Here is a 23,871-nt window from a genome sequence, read left to right as displayed (position 1 = left end):
AATGCAATATGTCTATCAAACTGCAGGCAGGTCATGGATATACACTTTTAGGGCGATTTTAACCACTTCCGGTTGGTCCAGGAAGCTTAGAATCGACACAGGTAGACCTTATATTGGCCTGTTGGACTGGTACCGAAGACAGGTTCATAAGGCATTCATAACCCATATAAGCTCCTGGTTGAATTTAGGGGAGCAGGCAATGTATTCCTATGGGGAGAGATATCATTGTATTCTATGAGATCAAAAAACCCTGTTTTACTGTTAAGGGTTAATGTCACACGGTCAAGGTTAGGCTTGCACAGATTGGGAGGACCTTAGGAACATTCCTGTGTTTGAATTGTCCTTCTAAACCTAACGGTTCCGCCGCTGTCACCCAAAATCAAATAACGTGGTGCAGGCTTCATTTTGGGCCTACTTTTCTCATGGTCGCTGCGCTCAGACCGAGCGAGCTACGGTCAAGCGGGGCGTCTCGTTGAACTCGGCAGCGTCTGGACACTATGGTGATGCCATTTTTTGTGTTGATTTCAGAATGCCATTTTGGTGATGGTCCCTCTCCGCTTAAACATGTTGCAAATGCACAAAAGTCAACTAGCAAGTCAGTGTCCATCAGTGTCATTCTGACACCAAACTGATACCAATTGACACCAAACCCACTTTTTCCAACTCATTTAGAAGCCAACTATCACATATGTCAGAGCAGGCCCATAATTCACAGCGCCTTTAGATTAAAACATAATAAAAACGTAAAACACATAGTTACGTTCTAGCTGCGGGTCCAGTTCGGACATTATGTGTAGTCCTATGTGAGGCGACCCCGAATCCCGAGTTTCGGCTCGATGGGTCATTTGGTGTCCGAGTAAAACCCTAATTGGTGCTGAAAATCCACTTTTTTCCATGCCTTGCTATGGGGTCCTTGAATGAGCTATCGGACAGAAACGTTGGGGTCCGTGTCTATGGGCCGAGCCGGTTTCAATGCACCTAGTCTTGTGTCTCTGAGACTTTTCTAAATGTCGCCATTTTAGTAATGGTCAAAATGAATTGAAGTCATTGCAAATGTACGAGGCTGTTTCTCGGTCCGAGAACCTTCTAGAGCCACCTAACTCACCACGCACTATCCACCTGAGGTCTAGAACAGGTTTCTAAAGTTTCAGAACTCTAGGTCTGACGGTTCTTTTTTAGCTCGAACAAAGCTAACTATTGGAGGCACTGTCAGTCTCTACGCACCCCAATACGTCCCTCCATCCAAGTTGTGTATCTGTGTGATTTAGTTTTCCTTTGAATTTTTATGGGAAAAATGACTGATTTACAGTTCATGGGGGTTGCCTAATCACACATATGAAGTTTTGGACAGATCTGATTTTTTTAACCCTTCCAAACAGCCCCTGAGACACCAATTATGGCACTTCCGGTTGGCACAGGAATCTATAAGTACACACATGTCTTGATTGACATAGAAACTTACAGAATCCTGAGTTTTAAGTCTTTACGTTGAGAATTGACTGATCTACACAGGGTCTAATGCAGAGTCATTTTCACCTTTGCTGGTGATGTACATCCAAATACCTTTTGGGTGAATTTAACCACTTCCGGTTGCTCCAGGAAGCTTAGAATCGACACAGGTAGACCTCATAGTGGTCTGATGGAATGTCATAGAAGACAGGTTCATAAGGCATTCATAACCCACATAGGCTTCAGGTTCAATTTCGAGGTGAAGCCAATGTATTCCTATGGTGAGAGAAGTCAATGCAAACTGTTTTTATGTAAACACCTTCTTTTAGCTGTGAAGGGTTAATGTCACACGGTCAAGGTTAGGCTTGCACAGATCGGGAGGACCTTAGGAACAGTCCTGTGTTTGAATTGTCCTTCTAAACCTAACGGTTCCGCCGCTGTCACCCAAAATCAAATGACATTGTGGTGCAGGCTTCATTGTGGGCCTACTTTTCTCATGGTCGCTGCGCTCAGACCGAGCGAGCTACGGTCAAGCGGGGTGCCTCGTTGGACTCGGCACAGTCTGGACACTATGGTGATGCCATTCTTTGTGTTGATTTCAGAATGCCATTTTGGTGATGGTCCCTCTCCGCTTAAACATATTGCAAATGAACAAAAGTCAACTAGCAAGTCAGTGTCCATCAGTCAATTAGATGTCATTCTGACACCAAACTGATATCAATTGACACCAAACCCACTTTTTCCAACTCATTTAGAAGCCAACTATCACATATGTCAGAGCAGGCCCATAATTCACAGCGCAATTAGTTTAAAACATAATAAAAACGTAAAACACATAGTTACGTTCTAGCTGCGGGTCCAGTTCGGACATTATGTGTAGTCCTATGTGAGGCGACCCCGAATCCCGAGTTTCGGCTCGATAGGTCATTTGGTGTCCGAGTAAAACCCTAATTGGTGCTGAAAATCCACTTTTTTCAATTACTTGCTACGGGGTCCTTGAATGAGCTATCAGACAGAAACGTTGGGGTCCGTCTCTATGGGCCGAGCCGGTTTCAATGCACCTAGTCTTGTGTCTCTGTGACTTTTCTAAATGTCGCCATTTTTGTAATGGTCAAAATTAATTGAAGTCATTGCAAATGTACGAGGCTGTTTCTCGGTCCGAGAACCTTCTAGAGCCACCTAACTCACCACGCACTATCGACCTGAGGTCTAGAACAGGTTTCTAAAGTTTCGGAACTCTAGGTCTGACGGTTCTTTTTTAGCTCGAACAAAGCTAACTATTGGAGGCAGTGTCAGTCTCTACGCACCCCATTACGTCCCTCCATCCAAGTTGTGTATCTGTGTGATTTAGTTTTCCTTTGAATTATTGTGGGAAAAATGACTGATTTACAGTTCATGGGTGTTGCCTAAGCACACATAGGAAGTTTTGGACAGATCTTATTTTTTTAACCCTTCCAAACAGCCCCTGAGACACCAATTATGCCACTTCCGGTTGACACAGGAAGCTATAACTCAACACACATCCTCATTGGGCTATGCTTTTACAGAATACTGAGTTTTAAGTCTTTACGTTAAGAATTGACTGATTTACACAGGGTTCAATGCAATATGTCCATCAAATTGCAGACAGGGTATGGATATACACTTTTAGGGTGATTTTAAGCACTTCCGGTGTGCCCAGGAAGCCTAGAATCGACACAGGTAGACCTTATAGTAGCCTGATGAACTGGTACCGAAGACAGGTTCATAAGGCATTCATAACCCATATAGGATCCAGGTTGAATTTAGTGGAGCAGGTAATGTATTCCTATGGGGAGAGAAGTCAATGCAAACTGTTTTTATGTAAACACCTTCTTTTAACCGTGAAGGGTTAATGTCACACGGTCAAGGTTAGGCTTGCACAGACCGGGAGGACCTTAGGAACAGTCCTGTGTTTGAATTGTCCTTCTAAACCTAACGGTTCCGCCGCTGTCACCCAAAATCAAATGACGTTCTGGTGCAGGCTTCATATTGGGCCTACTTTTCTCATGGTCGCTGCGCTTAGACCGAGCGAGCTACGGTCAAGTGGGATATCTCGTTGAACTCGGCACGGCCTTGGGATTATGTTTATGCCATTGCCTGCTCTCTGTGTCTTTAAACACCGCGCTTTGTCACTCCATCCTTGCTGTGTGTGTGTGTAAGAGCTTTTCTTTGACATCTGTTGGGAGAAATGTCTGATTTTACAGTTCAGGAGGGTTGCCTAATCACATATGAAGTTTTGAAAAGATCTGACCTTTTTAACCCTTGGATACAGCCACTATGACACCATTTAAGGCACTTCCTGTTGGCACAGGAAGCTATAAATAAACTCATATCCTCATTGGGGTATGCCTTTACAGAATCCTGAGTTTTAAGTCTTTACGTTAAGAACTGAGTTATTTACGGAGGGTTTAGTGAGTGTGTGTTATTTCAGAAAATCATAGAAAATCACAGAAATCTCGAAGAGCTCCGCAGCACACTTTAAAAATATTTGTATGAACACCCTGCAACTGGATCTGTAACTGTTGAAAAAAACCCACCTAAATTTGAACATCACAAATCTGTCATTGTACGATTTCTCTTAAATGACGATAGATAAATGGCAGATTTTTTTTTATTGACACCGGAGGCTCCTTGACTTTGACGTGAAGTGAAAAAATAATTTCTCTATTTTAATTTTGGACCTTAAATCCCAGAAAAATGGCCATAACTCAAAAACCGTTGAAGCCTAGACGCCATCTTGTTCGGGGCCAACTGCCCATTATGCCAAACCTATGCTCACCAAGTTTTGGCTTCAAAATATTTTCAGTTTTCGAGATATGGCCGTTCGTGATTCGTGATGTTTTGTCAAATTGCAGTATGATTGCTTATGCCCTCTTGTGGGATTTTCCGGCATAGCGGAAAAATGACCAAAATTTGATTATTTTTATAAAACGAAAACCGAATGTCCGACAAAGTTCATTTGATGACTTCCCGGTTGTTCTGGCCCTGCCGCTCGGCTCGACGCCGTCCCCGAATTTTAAAAATGTTTTCGGACGTCTAGTAAGGGACGGTACATTTGCAATATGGACTTTCTCACTAACCATACGGAAAATGTCGAAATGTTCCCTTAAGGTATGGAAGGCTCTGGCAGATCCTGGCTGACTGGCGGATCTGGAAGAATCTGGCTGACTGGCAGATCTGGAAGAGTCTGGCTGACTGGCGGATCTGGAAGAGTCTGGCTGACTGGCGGATCTGGAAGAGTTTGGCTGACTGGCAGATCTGGAAGAGTCTGGTTAAATGGCAGATCTGAAAGAGTCTGGTTGACTGGCAGATCTGGAAGAGTCTGGCTGACTGGCAGATCTGGAAGAGTCTGGTTGACTGGCAGATCTGGAAGAGTCTGGCTGAATGGCAGATCTAGAAGAGTCTGGCTGACTGGCAGATCTGGAAGAGTCTGGCTGACTGGCAGATCTGGAAGAGTCTGGTGACTGGCAGATCTGGAAGAGTCTGGCTGACTGGTAGATCTAGAAGAGTCTGGCTGACTGGCAGATCTGGAAGAGTCTGGCTAACTGGCAGATCTGGAAGAGTCTGGTTGACTGGCAGATCTGGAAGAGTCTGGCTGACTGGCTGATCTGGAAGAGTCTGGCTGACTGGCAGATCTGGAAGAGTCTGGTTGACTGGCAGATCTGGAAAAGTCTGGCTGACTGGCAGATCTGGAAGAGTCTGTTTGACTGGCAGATCTGGAAGAGTCTGGCTGACTGGCGGATCTGGAAGAGTCTGGCTGACTGGCAGATCTGGAAGAGTCTGGTTGACTGGCAGATCTGGAAAAGTCTGGCTGACTGGCGGATCTGGAAGAGTCTGGTTGACTGGCAGATCTGGAAGAGTCTGGCTGACTGGCGGATCTGGAAGAGTCTGGCTGACTGGCAGATCTGGAAGATTCTGGCTGACTGGCAGATCTGGAAGAGTCTGGTTGACTGGCGGATCTGGAAGAGTCTGGCTGACTGGCGGATCTGGAAGAGTCTGGCTGACTGGCGGATCTGGAAGAGTCTGGCTGACTGGCGGATCTGGAAGAGTCTGGCTGACTGGCGGATCTGGAAGAGTCTGGCTGACTAGCGGATCCTGGCAGACTGACGGCTCTGGCTGCTCCATGCTGACTGGCAGCTCTGGCTGCTTCATGCTGACTGGCGGCTCTGGCTGCTCCATGCTGACTGCCGGCTCTAGCTGCTCCATGCTGACTTGCGGATCTGGCTGCTCCATGCAGATTGGCAGCTCTGGTTGCTTCTTGCAGACTGGCAGCTCCGGCAGCTCCTTGCAGACTGGCAGCTCCTTGCAGACTGACAGCTCCTTGCACCCTGACAGCTCCTTGCAGACTGGCAGCTCCTTGCAGACTGGCAGCTCCATGCAGACTGGCAGCTCCTTACAGACTGGCAGCTCCATGCAGACTGACAGCTCCGGCTGCTCCATGCAGACAGGCTGCTCTGGCTTTTCCATAAAGACTGACAGCTCTGGCTGCTCCATGCAGACTGACAGCTCTGGCTGCTCCATGCAGACTGGCAGCACTGGCTGCTCCATACAGGCTGGCAGCTCTGGCCTCGCTAAACAGGCAGGAGACTCCGGCAACGCTGTAGAGGCGGAAGGCTCTGGCAGCGCTAAACAGGCCGGAGACTCCAGCAGCGCAGGAGAGGAGGAATGCTCTGGCTGCGCTGAACAGGCAGGAGACTTGGTCAGCGCTGTAGAGGAGGAAGGCTCTGACTGCGCTGAACAGGGGGGAGACTCCGGCAGCGCAGGAGAGGAGGAAGGCTCCGGCAGCGCTGGAGAGGCGAGGCGCACTGTAGGCCTGATGAGTGGTGCTGGCACTGGTGGTACTGGCCCGAGGACACGCACAGGAGGCCTGGTTCGGGGAGCTGCCATCGGAGGGCTGGTGTGTGGAGGTGGCACAGGATGGGCTAGACCGTGAAGGTGTACTGGAGATCTTGAGAGCAGTGCTGGCACAGGACATGCAAGGCTCGGGAGGTGCACAGGAGGCCTGGTGCGTGAGGCTGGCACCAACTTCACCAGCCGACTAGCACGCACCTCAGGACGAGTATGGAGCGCTGACCCAGGTGCCATCAAATCCCCGACACGCACCGTTGGGCGAATTCCATATTTAAAGCACCAACACAGCAACTCCCTCATTACTCTCTCCTCCAATTTCCCCATTAACTCCTTCACTGTCTCTGTTTCGCTCACCTCCAACACCGGCTCTGGTTCTGGTCTCCTCCTTTGCTCCTCTCGATAAACAGGGAGAGTGGGCTCAGGTCTGACTCCTGACTCTGCCACACTCTCCCTGAGCCCCCCCCCCCCCCAAGAAATTTTTGGGGCTGACTCTCGTGCTTCCATCCGCTTCGCCGTGCTGCCTCCTCATACCGGCGCCTCTCCGTTTTTCCCGCCTCCAGTTCTTCCTTGGGGCGGCGATATTCTCCAGGCTGAGCCCAGGGTCCTTCTCCGTCTAATTCGTCCTCCCATGTCCATTCCTTCTTTTGTTGCTCCTGCTGTGGCTTTTGCCTGTTACCACGCCGCTTGGTCCTGTTGTGGTGGATGATTCTGTCATGGCTTTTGTTGTGGGAAGGAGGAGCGGACCAAAATGCAGCGTAGTTATGATTCATTTTATTTAATAGGGAAACTATACACGATAAACTAACAAAATAACAAACGTACAAAAACCGAAAACAGCCCTATCTGGTGCAAAACACAGAGACAGGAACAATCACCCACAAACACACAGTGAAACCCAGACTATCTAAATATGGTTCCCAATCAGAGACAATGACTAACACCTGCCCCGGATTGAGAACCATATCTGGCCAAACACAGAAATAGACAAACAAGACATCCAACATATAATGCCCACTCAGATCACACCCTGACCAATCAAAACATAGAAACATACAAAGTAAACTATGGCCAGGGCATGACAATGCAAACCATATGTACATGGAATTTGTCATGGGCCGAAAACAGGAATGTATGGACTATGAATTATTTTGAACTTTTAACTTTAAAAAAAATATTTAAAATCATTTGTGAAATGAAATGCTTATTAATGTGAACCATGTCAAATAAATTGCTTGAAATTTGAAATGGACTGTTGTCTTGGAATATGGAAGACTCGTGTTAAAAGGAACCACCAGCTTTCATATGTTCTCATGTTCTGAGCAAGGAACTTAAACGTTAGCTTTTTTACATGGCACATATTGCACTTTTAGTTCCTTCTCCAGCACTTTGTTTTTGTATTATTTAAACCAAATTATTTAAACCAAATGTTTCATTATTTATTTGTGGCTAAATTGATTTAATTGATGTATTATATTAAGGTAAAAGAAAAGTGTTCATTCAGTATTGTTGTAATTGTCAATATTACAAATAAATACAAAAAATTGGCCGATTAATCGGTATTGTCTTTTTTTGTTCCTCCAATAATCGGTATCGGCGTTGAAAAATCATAAACGGTCGACCTCTAGTAAAAATGATTGTTGAAAAAAAGTCTAGGTTGGAACTGTAGCTGTTTAAATACAAGTAATCATTTTTCTTCTGAACTGGAATAAACTGATTGAAGCACCATATTTTTGGAGAACGTTTCTTTGGGACCCTTAATGTTCTTACAACGTGTCAAGTATCTTATATTCTGAGAACATGGCAATCACGTCTGTGTATGTTTGGTGGGACATTGATAGAATATTCGGTAACACTTTACTTGACAACCAGCGTCATAACACTGTCGTGACGTTGTATTAGTTAATGTGACGACTATTGTTCATCGAATTATTAAAAGTTTCTTATTGCGTGATTATCTGAATCAAGCAATTATTAACTCATTGACCTGGGGCACCATGGGAAAAGTAGTTATTATTGAGTTTCTATTTCCCAAATTAACTCAAAGAATATCAGAATATCGATCCTGTGTTCTGACTTACAAACAGGACAACGGAATGGATCGCATGCAGCGACCCCAAAAAACGACTCCGAAAAAGAGGGAAACGTAGCGGTCTTCTGGTTAGACTACGGAGACGGGCACATCGGGCCCCACTTCCTAGCATTCTTCTTGCCAATGTCCAGTCTCTTGACAACAAGGTTGATGAAATCCGAGCAAGGGTAGCATTCCAGAGGGACATCAGAGACAGTAACGTTCTGTGCTTCACGGAAACATGGCTCACTGGAGAGACGCTATCCGATGCGGTGCAGCCAACGGGTTTCTCCACGCATCGCGCCGACAGAAACAAACACCTTTCTGGTCAGAAGAGGGGTGGGGGTGTATGCCTTATGGCTAACGAGGCATGGTGCGATGAAAGAAACATACAGGAACTCAAATCCTTCTGTTCACCTGATTTAGAATTCCTCACAATCAAATATAGACCGCATTACCTACCAAGAGAATTCTCTTCGATTATAATCACAGCCGTATATATCCCCCCCCAAGCAGACACATCGATGGCTCTGAACGAACTTTATTTAACTCTTTGCAAACTGGAAACCATTTATCCGGAGGCTGCATTCATTGTTGTTGGGGATTTTAACAAGGCTAATCTGAAAACAAGACTCCATAAATTTTATCAGCATATCGATTGCGCAACCAGGGGCGGAAAAGCCTTGGATCACTGTTACTCTAACTTCCGCGACGCATATAAGGCCCTGCCCCGCCCCCCTTTCGGAAAAGCTGACCACAACTCCATTTTGCTGATACATGCCTACAGACAAAAGCTAAAAAAAGAAGCTCCCACGCTGAGGTCTGTCCAACGCTGGTCCGACCAAGCTGACTCCACACTCCAAGACTGCTTCCATCACGTGGACTGGGACATGTTTCGTATTGCGTCAAATAACAACATTGACGAATACGCTGATTCGGTGTGCGAGTTCATTAGAACGTGTGTTGAAGATGTCGTTCCCATAGCAACGATTAAAACATTCCCTAACCAGAAACCTTGGATTGATGGCAGCATTCGTGTGAAACTGAAAGCGCGAACCACTGCTTTCAATCAGGGCAAGGTGTCTGGTAACATGACTGAATACAAACAATGCAGCTATTCCCTCCGTAAGGCTATCAAACAAGCTAAGCGTCAGTACAGAGACAAAGTAGAATCCCAATTCAACGGCTCAGACACAAGAGGCATGTGGCAGGGTCTACAGTCAATCACGGACTACAGGAAGAAATCCAGCCCAGTCACGGACCAGGATGTCTTGCTCCCAGGCAGACTAAATAACTTTTTTGCCCGCTTTGAGGACAATACAGTGCCACTGACACTGCCTGCAACGGAAAAATGCGGTCTCTCCTTCACTGCAGCCGAGGTGAGTAAAACATTTAAACGTGTTAACCCTCGCAAGGCTGCAGGCCCAGACGGCATCCCCAGCCGCACCCTCAGAGCATGCGCAGACCAGCTGGCTGGTGTGTTTACGGACATATTCAATCAATCCCTATACCAGTCTGCTGTTCCCACATGCTTCAAGAGGGCCACCATCGTTCCTGTTCCCAAGAAAGCTAAGGTAACTGAGCTAAACGACTACCGCCCGTAGCACTCACTTTCGTCATCATGAAGTGCTTTGAGAGACTAGTCAAGGACCATATCACCTCCACCCTACCTGACTCCCTAGACCCACTCCAATTTGCTTACCTCTCAAATAGGTCCACAGACAATGCAATCTCAACCACACTGCACACTGCCCTAACCCATCTGGACAAGAGGAATACCTATGTGAGAATGCTGTTCATCGACTACAGCTCGGCATTCAACACCATAGTACCCTCCAAGCTCGTCATCAAGCTCGAGACCCTGGGTCTCGACCCCGCCCTGTGCAACTGGGTACTGGACTTCCTGACGGGCCGCCCCCAGGTGGTGAGGGTAGGTAACAACATCTCCTCCCCGCTGATCCTCAACACTGGGGCCCCACAAGGGTGCGTTCTGAGCCCTCTCCTGTACTCCCTGTTCACCCACGACAGCGTGGCCACGCACGCCTCCAACTCAATCATCAAGTTTGCGGACGACACAACAGTGGTAGGCTTGATTACCAACAACGACGAGACGGCCTACAGGGAGGAGGTGAGGACCCTCGGAGTGTGGGGTCAGGAAAATAACCTCACACTCAACGTCAACAAAACTAAGGAGATGATTGTGGACTTCAGGAAACAGCAGAGGGAACACCCCCCTATCCACATCGATGGAACAGTAGTGGAGAGAGTAGCAAGTTTTAAGTTCCTCGGCATACACATCACAGACAAACTGAATTGGTCCACTCACACAGACAGCATCGTGAAGAAGGCGCAGCAGCGCCTCTTCAACCTCAGGAGGCTGAAGAAATTCGGCTTGTCACCAAAAGCACTCACAAACTTCTACAGAGGCACAATCGAGAGCATCCTGGCGGGCTGTATCACCGCCTGGTACGGCAACTGCTCCGCCCTCAACCGTAAGGCTCTCCAGAGGGTAGTGAGGTCTGCACAACGCATCATCGGGGGCAAACTACCTGCCCTCCAGGACACCTCCACCACCCGATGTTACAGGAAGGCCATAAAGATCATCAAGGACATCTACCACCCGAGCCACTGCCTGTTCACCCCGCTATCATCCAGAAGGCGAGGTCAGTACAGGTGCATCAAAGCTGGGACCGAGAGACTGAAAAACAGCTTCTATCTCAAGGCCATCAGACTGTTAAACAGCCACCACTAACATTGAGTGGCTGCTGCCTACACACTGACACTGACTCAACTCCAGCCACTTTAATAATGGGAATTGATGGGAAATGTTGTAAATATATCACTAGCCACTTTAAACAATGCTACCTTATGTAATGTTACTTACCCTACATTATTCATCTCATATGCATACCTATATACTGTACTCTATATCATCGACTGCATCCTTATGTAATACATGTATCACTAGCCACTTTAACTATGCCACTTTGTTTACATACTCATCTCACATGTATATACTGTACTCGATACCATCTACTGTATCTTGCCTATGCTGCTCTGTACCATCACTCACTCATATATCCTTATGTACATATTCTTTATCCCCTTACACTGTGTATAAGACAGTAGATTAGGAATTGTTAGTTAGATTACTTGTTGGTTATTACTGCATTGTCGGAACTAGAAGCACAAGCATTTCGCTACACTCGCATTAACATCTGCTAACCATGTGTATGTGACAAATAAAATTTGATTTGATTTGAACAGCCGCTAATTAACCAGTTGCCTCTACCAATCTCGTTCTGAACGTCGTATAGCCCGAGAATCTGCACGGACCCGGGTCTCACCAATGAATTTGTACCGCACCAATCTTATTTGAATATTTATTTACTAAAAAGCTAAAATGATTATAAAAGATACACATAGACAAAACACATTATAGGTTATTGATTAGAACACTATGGCGCGTGTTACCCTCAATGAGGATTTCAAAAGAGAGAGAAAAACAGAAAGTACACAAAATAAATATACAGTACATTTGGGTGAATTTGTCAGCTATGCTTTTCTAACCCTAGCCTTGCCCCAAGCTGCCGCTCTTATGGGTCAGAATATAATGATGTAATTACGTGGGATGATCTCAGAGGATTCTCTGCGTAGGCCTTCTGCTGTTCGATGACGTGCTACTCCGGCGCACCTCTCTGAGAGTCCTCCCGATGTCAGTGTCCTTTTTGGCTTAGGAGTCTGTACCCTCTCCCTTTGCTCTCGAATGGATCTTCTGAGGACAGACAGCTCTGCAGCTCAGAGCTCACAGCATAGGAATGAAACCCTTTAGATAACACAATTCGATGGGAGATGGAGGCTTGAATTCAGCTGCTTAGATAGAGTTACTCATCCGTAGCTTGGGTAGAAAATTATTTCTTTGTCTTCAAACTTGCGTTCTGGGTTTGTTGACTTTTTAGACCTTGCTGCAGCTGGGGTCACATAGTCTTCCTGTAAATTCTATACTCACAGGTTTTATACCCTTGGGTCAGAAGTGGGCGTAACCGCCTTTAGGGCAGTTCTCTGGGTGTACCAAGTTAATGAGGCAAGGTCTACATTTTATTCAAATCCAATTTTAGACAACTATAACTTAACATTTCATCTTCCCCAAAACATTTTCTTTGATTTGGATATTTTCCATACAACTTACTTGATGTATAAACATCAACCATATACGTGAAAAATTCTTCACGTTACAATGTTTTCTTAATAACGTCATCTATTAACCTTTAATAACAAAACAAAAATGACATACATTTTCATATTCCATCTATCGTCATGACCACCATTGTGGCTGACGGAAACCATTGTTCCAAAGTCCCTTTATTTCATGTTTAATGTTCTGAGGCTGGTTCTCCATAGTAACAGGACAAAGGAATTTGTCTGTGGCCTGAGATTTACCAGGGGCGTGAGGGGTCATAAAGCCCCCCACATCTTCAGACCCCTAGATCTCTCCTCCTCTGTTGGGTTTGAGAGATAATCTGTAGGGTTGTGGTCTCCTGTAACCTGACCTGGTCAGGACAGTCATGATAACACTCTATGACACGATCAAAACCATGTCATAACAGCTGACATAACTTGTTATAACATGGTCATAACACTGTCATGACCCATATATTTACACCTGTTGTGACATATATTCTGTTGTTTTATGGCTGGTTATGACACCTACATAACAGTGTCAAAACCCACATTTATTGTGTTTTTTTCCCTGCCAAGAATTTTCCTTTCATTTGAAAGTTTGTTTCTTAAATGATTTGTTGTTGTTGTAAGCAATTATTTACAGTCATGCTTTTCCCATCATATTTTAAATAACTTGTAGAAAATATATTTATGACTCTATCATGAAGCATTATGACCATTGTGTGTCACTTGGACTAAGAAAATAAGCATTATGACCATCATAATCATAAAAGTCAGACAGGCCTACCACGTACTGCACGGTACATGTCAGTCATAGGTCAAAAAGAGGGCGTGTTGCTCCTGAAATCTGCTCCGGCACATAGGTGCATGTATAACATCAATGTGTGCTCAATTACAATGATAATGTTCTCTACAATAAACATACTGTTGACAAGTAGCCTATGGTGTAATGGAATGTTTTTCCTTGTGTCGTAGGTTTCGTGGGTTTTGACACTCATATGTAGGTGTCAAAACCAGCCATAAAATAATGCAATATTTATATGTCACAACAGCTCTAAATATGAATTGCATTCGGAAAGTATTCAGATCCCTTCCCCTTTTCCACATTTTGTGACATTACAGACTTTTTCTAAAATGTATTAAATAAATAAAATCCTCATCCATCTACACACAATACCCCATAATGACAAAACAAAAACAGTTTTTTAAATGTTTGCAAATGTATAGAATTTAAAAAACAGAGATACCATATTTACATAAGTATTCAGGCCCTTTGCTATGAGACTCGAAATTGAGCTCAGGTGCATCCTGTTTCCATTGATCATCCTTGAGATGTTTCTACAACTTGTTTGGAGTCCACCCTGTGGTAAAGTAGATTGATTGGACATGATTTGGAAAGGCACATACCTGTCTATATAAGGTCCAACATTTGACAGTGCATGTCAGAGCAAAAACCAAGGATCTGTCCGTAAAGCTCTGAGACAGGATTGTGTCGAGGCACAGATCTGGGGAAGGGTACCAAAACATTTATGCAGCATTGAAGGTCCCCAAGAACAAAGTGGCCTCCATCATTCTTAAATGGAAGACGTTTGGAACCACCAAGACTCTTCCTAGAGCTGGCCACCCGGCCAATCTGAGCAATCGGGAAGAAAGACCTTGGTCAGGGAGATGACCAAGAACCCGATGGTCACTCTGAAAGAGCTCCAGAGTCCCTCTGTGGAGATGGGAGAATCTTCCAGAAGGACAACCATCTCTGCAGCACTCCACCAATCAGGCCTTTATGGTAGAGTGGCCAGACAGAAGCCACTCCTAATTAAAAGGCATGTGACTCCTGCTTGGAGTTTGCCAAAAGGCACCTAAACAACTCTCAGACCATGAGAAAAAAGATTCTCTGGTCTGATGAAACTAAGATTGAACTCTTTGGCCTGAATGCCAATCGTCACATCTAGAAGAAATGAGGACCTGCGCATCACCTGGCCAATACCATCCCTACGGTGAAGCATGGGGGTGGCAGTATCATGCTATGGGGTTGTTTTTCAGCGGCAGGGACTTGGAGACCAGTCAGGATCGAGGAAAAGATTAACGGAGCAAAGTACAGAGAGATCCTTTATGAAAACCTGCTCCATAGTGCTCAGGACCTCAGACTGGGATGAAAGTTGTGAATGTCCTTCAATGGCCCAGCCAGAGCCCAGACTTTAACCTGATCAAACATCTATGGTGAGACCTGAAAATAGCTGTGCAGCGACACTCCCCATCCAATCTAATAGAGCTTGAGAGGATCTGTAGAGAACAATGGGAGAAATTCCCCAAATACAGGTGTGCCATGCATGTAGCATCATACCCTAGAAGACTTGAGGCTGTAATCGTTGCCAAAGGTGCTTCAACAAAGTACCGAATAAAGTGTCTGAATACTAATGTAAATGTGATATTTAAGTTTTAAAATCTTTATTACATTTGCAAAAATAAAAAATGTTTTTGCGTTGTCATTTTGGGGTATTGTGTGTAGCTTGATGAGATGTAACTTAAGAAAATGTAGAAAAAGTCAAGGGGTCTGAATACTTTCCGAATGCACTCTATGTGACATGACATGTTATGTCAGCTGTTATGATATATTATAACATGGTTATGATCATGTCATAACGTGTTATGACGCTGGGTGTCAAGTAAAGTGTTACCGAATATCCTCCTAACCCACAAAAAACTGGTTATATGAATATTCATGCAACGTTCCCATAAAATGTGTCTAGAACTTTAATGTCTTATATTCTGAGAACAAGGGACAACTGAATCCATTCAACCGAAATGGGTTTTCCGCATTTAACCCAACCCCTCTGGAACATTCCTATGAAAGCGTTGCGTAATGACTTAATGAGACTTAATGAAACGTTCTCTAAAGTTATGGGAACGTTTGTTGTTAGCTGTGTAGTGTTATGATGGGACTACAGCCCCGCATCGGTAGCCTACTATAGCTACCACTTCATCATGACCATCATAGGTAGGTTGAAAAGTCAATAAGGGCAGGTGGTCAGATTTCTTTTTAAATTCAGTCACAACATTCTATGTAATAGACTATGTAATTCCAATAATGTTTGCGTTTTCTCTGTTGACCTACTCCCTTCCCAGAATGAGTATGTATCATAGAACAGAAACCGTTCACTCCAGAAAGTTTATATTCAAAATGTGCACATAGATTAGTTTCTCCCACATTGGTAGAATGGTATCTAGATGCTCTGTTTGACTCCAGGGCAGTGGGAGACTGTGTGTGTGTGTGTGTGTGTGTGTGTGTGTGTGTGTGTGTGTGTGTGTGTGTGTGTGTGTGTGTGTGTGTGTGTGTGTGTGTGTGTGTGTGTGTGTGTGTGTGTGTGTGTGTGTGTGTGTGTGTGTGTCTCTGCGTGTGTATGTGTGTGTGTGTTTGCGGAGGGCACTTGGTATAAAGGATGAAATTGAATGGATTAGCATTGGCCGTTCTGCTTTTGATTGCCACTGACTGAAAATTTTAGAAAGCCACCAGGGGCCCCTCAGATGTTATGATATGGTCAATTCAGGCCCCTGTGCGTTTTGCAACGGGTCCCTGTTCTAGAAATTGAATTGATATTTTGTAAACTTCATTTACGGATAATGTGATCTGACAGGGACAAATGCACAGCTGAATTGTTTTCAAACCGACTCCAAATGAAACTTATTATAGGGTAAATGTGGATTTCTTTGTCTTCCCCTCTTCCCCTCCTGCATTGTCCCCAGTCCCTTTATATCCTGAATATGTATCCATTTTCAGGGTAATTGAATTGATACTGTCATGTGGGGGGCAAACAGAATCACGCAGCAGGGCGAATAGTCCAGGTGATTGAATTGGAGAGGGGAGAAAAAATGTCCTTCTGTGCGAGCCCACTAGGTCACAGTGCCATCATAAGATAGACACACCTCACTGTTTTCTGATTACACAGACCACCCCAATTGTCTTTCCAATAATCTCCGTCTGATATAATGCAGACTTTTCCAATTCCACAGGCTCCAGCCAGACCTCAGATGTGTTACATATTATTTTCCTTCCCTGGAAAATTTGCTCAGCTTTAGTTCAAATTCAGTTAGCTGGATTGATGAAAGTGGCAAAAGGATACGACGTTTACTGATTCTCCCTTTTCACCTTTGATTAGCTCCACTTGTGAATTATTCCTTTGCTGTCACTGTGCTATTAAGCTGCCTGGAGGCCCGGAACACAGTTCCACAGAGGGAAAATAAGGTGGGCCAGCCATTGCAACCTGCTGCACATTGCTCTCTCTACACCTGCCCTCGGGCTAGGCAAAACATACAGGGGGAAAAGAGCTGTTTCATACCAAAACGAATGTGTGTGGTGGAGTAATGTCAAGACGATAACACAGAGAAACCTGATGTATTCTGTTATAATGCAGATATGTACTGGGCTGGCCTTGGGGGAAACACAATGTCAACTGACACATGTTGGGCTCCCGAATGGCGCAGTGGTCTAAGACATTACATCTCAGTGCTTGAGGTGTCTCAACAGACACCCCTGTTCAAAACCAGGCTGTATCACAACCCGCCGTGATTGGGAGTCCCATAGGGCGGCGCACAATTGGCCCAACCTCATCCGGGTTTGGCCGGTGTAGGCCATCATCGTAAATAAGAATTTGTTCTTAACTGACTTGCCTATGTAACGGCGTTTGTCTGTTGAAGGAGAAGCGGACCAAAATGCAGCGTGGTGGTTACTCATGTTCTTTAATGAAAATGAACTAGACATGAAATAACTTAAATATACTAAACAACAAACGGAACGTGAAAACCTATACAGCCTATCTGGTGACAACAAACACAGAGACAGGAACAATCACCCACAAAATACTCAAAGAATATGGCTGCCTAAATATGGTTCCCAATCAGAGACAACGATAATCACCTGACTCTGATTGAGAACCGCCTCAGGCAGCCATAGACTATGCTATACACTCCCAAGACAAAACACACCACAAAAAACCTATGTCACACCCTGGCCTGACCAAATAAATGCAGACAAACACAATATACTTCGACCAGGGCGTGACAAGTACTGAGAGGAAGCCCAGCACTGAGAGGAAACCCAGTACTGAGAGGAAGCCCAGCACTGAGAGGAAGCTCAGCACTGAGAGGAAGCTCAGCACTGAGAGGAAGCTCAGGCAGGTAGTTGGATCCGGCAGATCCTGGCTGGCTGGCGGTTCTGGCAGATCCTGGCGGATCTGGAAGAGTCTGGCTGACTGGCAGATCTGGAAGAGTCTGGCTGACAGGCAGATCTGAAAAAGTCTGGCTGACTGGCAGATCTGGAAGAGTCTGGCTGACTAGCAGATCTGGAAGATTCTGGCTGACTGGCAGACCTGGAAGTGTCTGGCTGACTGGCAGATCTGGAAGAGTCTGGCTGACTGGCGGATCCTGGCAGACTGACGGATCTGGCTGCTCCATGCTGACTGGCGGCTCTGGCTGCTCCATGCTTCCTGGCAGCTCTGGCTGCTCCATGCAGACTGACAGCTCTGGCGGCTTCTTGCAGACTGGCATCTCATTGCAGACTGGCATGTCATTGCAGACTGGCAGCTCCTTGCAGACTGGCAGCTCCTTGCAGACTGACAGCTCTGGCTGCTCCATGCAGACTTGCAGCTCTGGCTGCTCCATGCAGACTGACAGCTCTGGCTGCTCCATGCAGACTGGCAGCTCTGGCTGCTCCATGCAGACTGACAGCTCTAGCTGCTCCATGCAGGCTGGCAGCTCTGGCGGCTTCTTGCAGACTGGCATCTCATTGCAGACTGGCATGTCATTGCAGACTGGCAGCTCCTTGCAGACTGGCAGCTCCTTGCAGACTGACAGCTCTGGCTGCTCCATGCAGACTTGCAGCTCTGGCTGCTCCATGCAGACTGACAGCTCTGGCTGCTCCATGCAGACTGGCAGCTCTGGCTGCTCCATGCAGACTGACAGCTCTAGCTGCTCCATGCAGGCTGACAGCTCTGGCTGCTCCATGCAGGCTGGCAGCTCTGGCTGTGCTGAACAGGCAGGAGACTCCAGCAGCGCTGTAGAGGAGGAAGGCTCTGGCAGCGCTGAACAGGCGGGAGACTCCGGCAGCGCAGGAGAGGAGGAAGGCTCTGGCTGCGCTAAACAGGCGGAGACTCCAGCAGCGCAGGAGAGGAGGAAGGCTCTGGCTGCGCTGAACAGGCGGGAGACTCTGGTAGCGCTGTAGAGGAGAAAGGCTCCTGCAGCGCTGAACAGGCGGGAGACTCCGGCAGCGCAGGAGAGGAGGAAGGCTCCGGCCGAGGACACGCACAGGAAGCCTGGTGCGGGGAGCTGCCACCGGAGGGCTGGTGTGTGAAGGTGGCACAGGATGGGCTAGACCGTGAAGGCGTACTGGAGATCTTGAGAGCAGTGCTGGCAAAGGTCGTGCAAGGCTAGGGATGTGCACAGGAGGCCTGGTGCGTGAGGCTGGCACCAACTTCACCAGCCGACTAACACGCACCTCAGGACGAGTATGGAGCGCTGACCCAGGTGCCATCAAATCCCCGACGCGCTCCGTCGGGCGAATTCCATGCAAAAAGCACCAACACAGCAACTCTCTCATTTCTCTCTCCTCCAATTTCCCCATTTACTCCTTCACAGTCTCTGCTTCGCTCACCTCCAACCACAGCTCTGGTTCTGTTCTCCTCCTTGGCTCCTCACGATAAACAGGGAGAGTTGGCTCAGGTCTGACTCCTGACTCTGCCACACTCTCCCTGAGCCTCCCCCCAATACATTTTTGGGGCTGACTCTTGGGCTTCCTTCCGCGCCGCCATGCTTGCTTCGCCAACCTCATTCTCTCGTAACCTTCCGCACACTGCTCCATCGAATCCCAGGCGGGCTCCGGCACTCTCCCTGGGTCGACCGCCCAACTGTCTATCTTCTCCCAAGTTGTGTTGTCCAGATATTGTTGCTCCTGCTGCCGCTGTTGCTTCTCCTCATACCAGCGCCTCTCAGCTTTCTTCGCCTCCAGTTCTTCTTTGGGGTGGCAATATTCTCCAGGCTGAGCCCAGGGTCCTTCTCCGTTTAGGATTTCCTCCCAAGTCCAGAAATCCTTATTATGTTTCTCCTGCTGTTGCCTGTTACCACGCCGCTTGGTCCCGTTATGGTGGGTGATTCTGTAACGGCGTTCGTCTGTTGAAGGAGAAGCAGACCAAAATGCAGCGTGGTGGTTACTCATGTTCTTTAGTGAAAATGAACTAGACATGAAATAACTTAAATATACAAAACAACAAACGGAACGTGAAAACCTATACAGCCTATTTTTTTCAATACCCCGGACCCTTTTCACTCCGCCGTCGAGATCCAGGGAGCGATGCTAGGCAGACACGAGGAGGAATTGTCTGCTGCTCAACATGCCGTTGAGACCCTGGCCGTCCAAGTCTCCGACCTCACAAGACAGGTTCACCAACTCCACCTCGATCCACCGCCCACTTCCAGGGTTTCCGAGTCTCCGGGCCCAGGATCAACAACCCGCCGTGTTACTCTGGGAGCCCACTGAGTGCCGCTCATTCCTCACTCAGTGTGATGTGGTGTTCTCTCTCCAGCCCAACACTTACTCCAGGAGCGCAGCCCGCATCGCCTACGTCATTTCTCTCCTTACCGGACGGGCGCGTGAGTGGGGCACGGCAGTCTGGGAGGCGAGGGCTGAGTGTATTAACCAGTATCAGGACTTTAAGGAGGAGATGATACGGGTTTTTGACCGTTCTGTTTTTGGCGAGGAGGCTTCCAGGGCCCTGTCTTCCCTATGTCAGGGGAATAGATCCATAACGGATTATTCTATTGAGTTTCGCACTCTCGCTGCCTCTAGTGACTGGAGCAGAGCCGGCTTTGCTCGCTCGTTTTCTGGAGGGTCTCCACGTCGAGGTTAAGGATGAGATCCTCTCCCGGGAGGTTCCTTCCAGTCTGGACTCCTTAATAGCTCTCGCTATTCGCATAGAGCGACGGTTTGATCTTCGTCGCCGAGCTCGTGGAAAGGAGCTCGCGTTCTCCGTTGCTCCCCTCTCCACATCACTGCCACCTGCCGCATCACTGCCACCCTCCTCCGCCGGCTCGGATGCTGAGCCTATGCAGCTGGGGGTATTCGCATCTCGGCCAAGGAGAGGAACGGAGAATCACCAATCGCCTCTGTCTCTACTGCGGCTCCGCTGGTCATTTTGTCACCTCATGTCCAGTAAAAGCCAGAGCTCATCAGTAAGAGGAGGGCTACTGGTGAGCGCAACTACTCAGGCCTCTCCTTCTGGATCACGCACTACCTTTCCGGTCCATCTCCGCTGGCCCGGTTCATCTGCTTCCTGCAGTGCCTTGATAGACTCTGGGGCGGAGGGCTGTTTTATGGACGAGACCTGGGCTCGGGAACATGACATTCCTCTCAGACAGTTAGGGAGCCCAGGGCCTTGTTCGCTTTAGATGGTAGTTCTCTCCCCAAGATTCAGCGTGAGACGCTGCCTTTAACCCTCACTGTCTCTGGTAATCATAAGCGAAACCATTTCTTTTTTAATTTTTCGTTCACCTTTTACACCTGTTGTTTTGGGTCATCCCTGGCTAGTGCGCCATAACCCTTCTATTAATTGGTCTAGTAATACTATCCTATCCTGGAATGTTTCTTGTCATGTAACCTGTTTAATGTCTGCTATCCCTCCTGTTTCCTCTGTCTCTTCTTCACAGGAGGAGCCTGGCGATTTGACAGGGGTGCCGGAGGAGTATCACGATCTGCGCACGGTGTTCAGTCGTTCCAAGGCCACTTCTCTCCCTCCACACCGGTCGTATGACTGTAGTATTGATCTCCTTCCGGGAACTACTCCCCCGGGGTAGATTATACTCTCTGTCGGCTCCCGAACGTAAGGCTCTCGAGGATTATTTGTCGGTTTCGCTCGACGCCGGTACCATAGTCTCCTCCTCCTCCCCCGCCGGAGCGGGGTTTTTTGTTCAGAAGAAGGACGGGTCCCTGCGCCCATGCGTGGATTATCGAGGGCTGAATGACATAACAGTTAAGAATCGTTATCCGCTTCCTCTTATGTCTTCAGCCTTCGAGATCCTGCAGGGAGCCAGGTTTTTCACCAAATTGGACCTTCGTAACGCCTACCATCTCGTGCGCATCAGGGAGGGGACGAGTGGAAGACGGCGTTTAACACTCCGTTAGGGCACTTTGAATACCGGGTTCTTCCTTTCGGCCTCGTTAACGCTCCAGCTGTCTTTCAGGCACTAGTTAACGACGTCCTGAAGACATGCTGAACATTTTTGTTTTCGTTTACATGGACGATATCCTGATTTTTTCACCGTCTCTCTCGATTCATGTTCAGCACGTGCGGCAGCGTCCTCCAGCGCCTTTTGGAGAACTGTCTTTATGTGAAGGCTGAGAAGTGCACTTTTCATGCCGCCTCTGTCCCTTTTCTCGGTTCCGTTATTTCCGCTGAGGGCATTAAGATGGATCCCGCTAAGGTCCAGGCTGTCATTGATTGGCCCGTTCCTAAGTCACGCGTCGAGCTGCAGCGCTTTCTGGGCTTCGCTAATTTCTACCGTCGTTTCATCCGTAATTTCGGTCAGGTGGCAGCTCCTCTCACAGCCCTTACTTCTGTTAAGACGTGCTTTAAGTGGTCCGTTTCCGCCCAGGGAGCTTTTGATCTTCTTAAGAATCGTTTTACATCCGCACCTATTCTTGTTACACCTGACATCTCTAGACAGTTTGTTGTTGAGGTTGACGGCGTCAGAGGTGGGCGTGGGAGCCATTCTTTCTCAGCGCTCTCTCTCTGACGGCAAGGTCCATCCTTGCGCGTTTTTCTCTCATCGCTTATCGCCGTCAGAACGTAACTATGATGTTGGTAATCGCGAACTGCTCGCCATCCGCTTAGCCCTAGGCGAATGGCGACAGTGGTTGGAGAGGCGACCGTTCCTTTTGTCGTTTGGACTGACCATAGGAACCTTGAGTACATCCGTTCAGCCAAACGACTTAATGCGCGTCAGGCTCGTTGGGCTCTGTTTTTCGCTCGTTTCGAGTTTGTTATTTCTTATCGTCCGGGCTCAAAAAACACCAAACCTGATGCTTTATCTCGTCTCTTCAGTTCTTCTGAGGTCTCCACCGACCCGATGGGATTCTCCCTGAGGGCGTGTTGTCGGAGTTGACTGTCTGGGGAATTGAGAGGCAGGTAAAGCAAGCACTCGCTCACACTCCGTCGCCGCGAGCTTGTCCTAGGAACCTTCTGTTCGTTCCCGTTCCTACTCGTCCGGCCGTTCTTCAGTGGGCCCACTCTGCCAAGTTAGCCGGCCACCCCGGCGTTCGGGAGTGCGCTCGCTTCCATTCGCCAGCGTTTCTGGTGGCCCACTCGGGAACGTGACGCGCGTCGATTTGTCGCCGCTTGTTCGGTCTGCGCGCAGACTAAATCTGGGAACTCTCCTCCTGCCGGCCGTCTCAGACCGCTTCCCATTCCCTCTCGACCGTGGTCTCACATCGCTTTAGATTTTATCACCGGACTGCCTTCATCAGCGGGAAGACAGTTATTCTTACGGTTGTCGATAGATTCTCTAAGGCGGCTCATTTCATTCCTCTCGATAAGCTCCCTTCTGCTAAGGAGACGGCTCAGATCATTATCGAGAATGTTTTCCGAATTCATGGCCTTCCGTCTGACGTCGTTTCCGACAGAGGCCCGCAGTTCACGTCTCAATTTTGGAGGGAGTTTTGCCGTTTGATTGGGGCTTCCGTCAGTCTCTCGTCCGGCTTTCATCCCCAGTCTAACGGTCAAGCCGAGCGGGCCAATCAGACTGTTGGTCGCATTTTACGCAGTCTTTCTTTTCGTAACCCTGCGTCTTGGTCAGAACAGCTCCCCTGGGCAGAGTACGCCCACAACTCGCTTCCCTCGTCTGCTACCGGTCTATCCCCTTTTCAGTGTAGCCTCGGGTACCAGCCTCCGCTGTTCTCATCTCAGCTCGCCGAGTCCTGCGTCCCCTCCGCTCAGGCTTTTGTCCAGCGTTGCGAGCGCACCTGGAAGGGGTCAGGTCGGCACTTTGCCGTAATAGGGCGCAGACTGTGAGGGCCGCTAATAAGCGTAGGACCAAGAGTCCTAGATATTGTTGCGGTCAGAGAGTATGGCTCTCCACTCAGAACCTTCCCCTTAAGACAGCTTCTCGCAAGTTGGCCCGCGGTTCATTGGTCCGTTCCGTATTTCCCAGGTCATTAATCCTGTCGCAGTGCGACTTCTTCTCCAGCGCTATCTTCGTCGCGTTCACCCGGTCTTCCATGTCTCCTGTGTTAAGCCCGTTCTTCGCGCCCCGCTCGTCCC

This window comes from Oncorhynchus masou, chromosome 32, assembly GCF_036934945.1.
Source record: "Oncorhynchus masou masou isolate Uvic2021 chromosome 32, UVic_Omas_1.1, whole genome shotgun sequence".
In the NCBI taxonomy this organism is placed as follows: Eukaryota; Metazoa; Chordata; class Actinopteri; order Salmoniformes; family Salmonidae; genus Oncorhynchus; species Oncorhynchus masou.
This window is presented reverse-complemented; position numbering follows the sequence as displayed.